The sequence below is a fragment of the Lathyrus oleraceus genome, chromosome 6, assembly GCF_024323335.1.
Source record: "Lathyrus oleraceus cultivar Zhongwan6 chromosome 6, CAAS_Psat_ZW6_1.0, whole genome shotgun sequence".
Lineage (NCBI taxonomy): Eukaryota > Viridiplantae > Streptophyta > Magnoliopsida > Fabales > Fabaceae > Lathyrus > Lathyrus oleraceus.
The window spans coordinates 174,784,328-174,789,030 of NC_066584.1; the positions used below are offsets into that span (position 1 = coordinate 174,784,328).

The window sequence follows — 4,703 nt, forward strand, 5'->3', positions numbered from 1 at the left end:
TTGTTGTTTGTACTGTTGATTCTGCAGCATCTGATGTTCCTGATGTTTCAGTTGGGGCTGAAGCATAGTTGAACTTGACTGATGGTTGTGCTTGTACCAGAGGAAGAGAAGCACAAGTGTCATGACATAAAGACACAGAAATGACATCGGGTATGGAATTTTATTCACATTTGTATGATAATTTAGAGATCATTGCAATTGGATAATCGGTTTCTAAGTAACTCACTTCTTTGAGCTCTTAACTATGTAGGAAGCGTGGAGGTCCATGGAGTACTTGATGGAATCAATGGCAGACCTGCCTGGTAGAAAATCATTAACATCGACTTTTTTGTTCTCATTCTTCTTATAGTCCTCAAAGAATCTTCTTATTTCAGCCAGTCGGTGTGGAGGAAGCTCTTTGATGTCCACTACCAAGTCTTCCTTTAGCAAGCCACCATTCCAATCATTAACATCCTTTACAGATGGGTGAATTTTAATGTCTTTGTTTTGAACAAATGCAAAAACATGTTGACTCTCTAAAATTGACAGGGCATTGCTAAAAGTTGTTGTATTATCAATTTTGTCCACCAGCACCAACTCACTTTTATTTGTAATTTTAATGAAAAGAAGCATTGGAATTGATTTTTAATGTGAAGAACATTGGAATTGATTTAAAAGAACATTGGAATTGATTTTTAGTTAAAAGAGCATGAAATTGATTTTTAATTAAAAGAACATTGGAATTGATTTTAAATTAAAAGAACATTGGAATTGATTTTTGATGTGAACAGTCCTAGAAGCCTTAATGGTAGTATTACTGCCCGTCCAGACAAATCCTTATCGAGGTCTAGAATTTGCTTAAACTTATCACCTAAGATTGATAATGATTCCCCAAAAGTTCCAAAGCGAAGTGCTATACGATTAACAACTCTCCATTCTTAGTATTCAAATCATACATGTAAAACGTTGAAGAGCCAACAAAGGCAGCTACATAAATCACTTCAAGAGACTGAACAATATGGTTAACTTCAATGTTGTCACTGGCAAGATCTTTCCTCCAGAGAATTTCACCGCCTATGCTAGAAATAGCATGGAGATGCCCTTTACCATAAACAAAAATCAAATCATCTTTGTCAGCTTTTAAATTTTTTGGAATGTTTAATATTGACTTTGATTCCTTTGATCCCTGAAGGGAAGACTTCCCCAAATCATCTGCCTATCAGGTAACTTCCATGCTCTCAAAATACTTCCACTAGAGGAAAGAGTAATGACATATCTTCCAAGGGAAATGCCAATTCCATCAACAACATCATTGGTGCCAAGAACATGCCTCCAAAAAAATCTCTCCATGGCAAAGGTCGAGTGAAGCCACAACATTCTCTTCAGTGGAAACTAAAACACGCTTTCGCCCAGTCTTTTGAGCATGAACCACAACATGTTTTATCTCCCCGATATACTGTTGGTGCCAATCCATGAGAACAACTTGATCTTCGTAAATCGAATAAACGAGATTGGTTAGCGAGATAAAAAGAAGAAAGGTGAGAGAAACCCTAATCGTTGTGGTGATGGCGATTCGGCCGCACGACAGGATTTGAAGAGTGAGCGAGTGAGCGATTGGGAAAAGTTTTCAGGGCCAAAATCAGGGTATGACAGTTGCCCCTATTTAAGCATCCTCAACCAGAGAAAAATGAAGCGGCACCTCTTCATTGGATCGCAGTGGGGGATGATTAAATACCATGTGGACCTAGATTTTGATCCTGAAAAGTGCAAATGCTATGATATGATATGCATGGGTGAAGGATTCTTTATTTCTGCATTTATTTGTTAGGGATTCGATGAATCCTTAACAGGAGATGCTATTAGACAGACCAATCTGTGGGGAACGCTGATGGCCCACAAAGAAACAGACACAATAGGGTAAAACAAACCGCTGGGGATAACAATCCTGCTGGAGAGTCAGACACACACTGGGGAGGACTCAAAGTGTAATTTGATAAACGACACTTAGAATACAAGATATTTCTTCAGTGAGTTCACACATGACTTACTAACGATTCGAATAAGAAAAATTTCTACAACAGGTTCATACATGACCTGACAACACTGGAATAATCAAAGAAAAAGGTTCTTCAAAACAGGTTCATACATGACCTGGTAATACTGGAATACGGGCTCAACAACAGGTTCATACATGACCTGAAAATGTTGGGGAATATCAAGAAGTTCTGACAGCAGGTTCAGACATGACCTAACAACATCAGAAAAATCAAAGAGAATATATCAACAAGTTCATACATGACCTGATGACAACTTGAACATTCTTGACAAATCTGGAGATTTCTTACAAGAAAATCATCCGATCAATTTTTTTGGAAATTACTGTCAATGAAAGAGTCAGAATGACAACTTTCTAGGAGATCAGAGTCAACAAGATAGAAAACTCTCTGTAGGTGCCAACAACAATTGGATTTACACCATAAACATAAATCACAAACAACCTCCAATGGATTGGTGTCGGTTAGAACTGGACTTCAAGGGTGCTGGTAACGACCAAACTTAAAGATACCATTTACAAATGGATTGGCAGATGCTGGTGACAACCAGACTTTAAAAGGATACCAGTTACAACTGGATTTGACAGATGCTGGTGACGACCAGACTTTAAAATGATACCAGTTACAACTGGATTTGCTCAAAGACGATGGTGACAACCAGACTTAACAAACGGTGTCAGTAACAACTGATCTTAACAGGTAATGCCAATAACAATTGGACTTGCAAACAAATGCTGGTGACAACCAGATTTATCATACCATTTGCAAATGGATTTTAACATTCGAGTGCCAGTTATGACTGGACTTAACAGGTCATGCCAATAACAATTGGACTTGCAGACAATGCTGGTTACAGCCAGACTTATCATACCATTTACAAATGGATTTTAACATTCGAGTGCCAGTTACGATTGGACTGAACAGGTCATGCCAATAACAATTGGACTTGCAGACAATGTTGGTTATAACCAGACTTTAAAAGAAACCAGTCACAACTGGATTTAGAGACAGAACGCCAGTTACAACTGGACTTAACAAAAGATGTTGGTGACAACCAGATTTAAAGAGATACCAAATACAACTAGATTTGGTCAAAGATACTGGGAACAACCAGACTTAACAAACGACGCCAGTAACAACTTGTCTTAGAGGTCAAGGGATAAAAATCAACAATGATACCTGCGATTATGCAAATGAGCATCAAGCACTTCGGGATATGCATGATTTGGGTTTTGCTTGTGTGCATTATATGAATGATCATTGTAGCGGGGTATTCGTTACTATTAGAGATATTAATTAAATCCAAGGTAAGCCATACAAGTCGAGTCGCCATCGCACTTCTATTTATCCAAAGGAATGGTTAGAAAGCGAACAAAAACCTAAAAGTTTTATCGAATCAAAAACTAGTAAAAATGTCAGAGATCGGGGTAAGGGGGTTGGTTATGCAATGGGAAGGTTTTAAGCACCCAAAACATCCTAGGTACTCCTAGGGAGCCTTTTTCACATTTGTTGTAAGGTTGGTATTTTGTGAAAATTTGTTTGTGCAAACATGATTGAAGAGATGAGAAGAGAATATACAAGTTATTTACATTTTGTGTTTGGATGGATAAACCCATTGCCTACGTACCATCTTAAAAGATTAGGATCAAAACCTCGTAGTTCGGGGTAAAAATCTCAAAAATGAGTTGGTGAATTGATTGGTCCAAAAGCCTTAAGGTCTTTTGTTATCCAAGGGAGAAAACTTAACCTAAAAACCATAAAATCCACCATGTGAGGATAGCTTCAACATGCTAGTGAGAGGTTAACCCTATAATAAGCATGGAAGACTCATTGTCCATCACTAAGGATATAGGTGAGTATTACATCTACTTCAAGGATAACTCAAACCTAATAGCTAAAGGTTATAAAACGTTTTGATTAAGAAAGTGGCCATTGAAACCACAAAAAGACATTTGAATGGGTTATATTTACCAATGAAAAGTATTTACAAAATATGGTCAAAGTTGATTTAAAGGTTCCTTTCAAAATAAGTGTTATGAAAAGAAAGTTTGAAAATCCAAAGCATAAGGCTTAGGTTTCTAATGTTTGAAAAGAAGTGTTAAATGTTTGCACAAAAGTTTTGGCTTGGGTTAGAGTGGAGGGAAGAAGAAGAATGGCTAAAGTCCTAATCATACAAGAGATAAGGGATAAGAAACAAAACCACAAATGAAGTTCCTTTATTGAGATCATATTGATGATCCAAGTAGCTCCCACCCTTTGGAATATGCAAGCAAAATAAGGGTAAGCTCAAGCAATGAACACAATCAAACAAACTTCTTAGAAGATCCCCAATGTATCTTGTATCTTTCACTTTGGATGAACATGACAATGGTTATTCAATTTGACCTCTCATAGGATTCCCTACCACAAGAGTACACACATCAAAGAGTTCTATGAAGCAAATCAAGAATGGACAAGAGTGAGTTTAGAGGTTTAGTCCTTCTAATCCATCTTCAACATTAGGGTCCTTTTACTCCAATTAGCATAGGGAATGTCCTAGAAACTAAGTCCATTTGTCCATTTCTTTGCATTTGGTCCACAACAATCAAAACAAAACACAAGCACAATAATATATACACAATTATGTGCTCAAGTGAGCAAAAGGCAAATTGCATTAACATAAACATGTGC

General features: G+C 37.3%; 1 pseudogene; it reads right to left on the bottom strand.

Annotated features, from left to right (window-relative positions):
* Positions 1-222: 222 nt before the first annotated feature.
* On the bottom strand, positions 223-1,561 carry LOC127094614 (uncharacterized; annotated as a pseudogene).
* Positions 1,562-4,703: the final 3,142 nt, after the last annotated feature.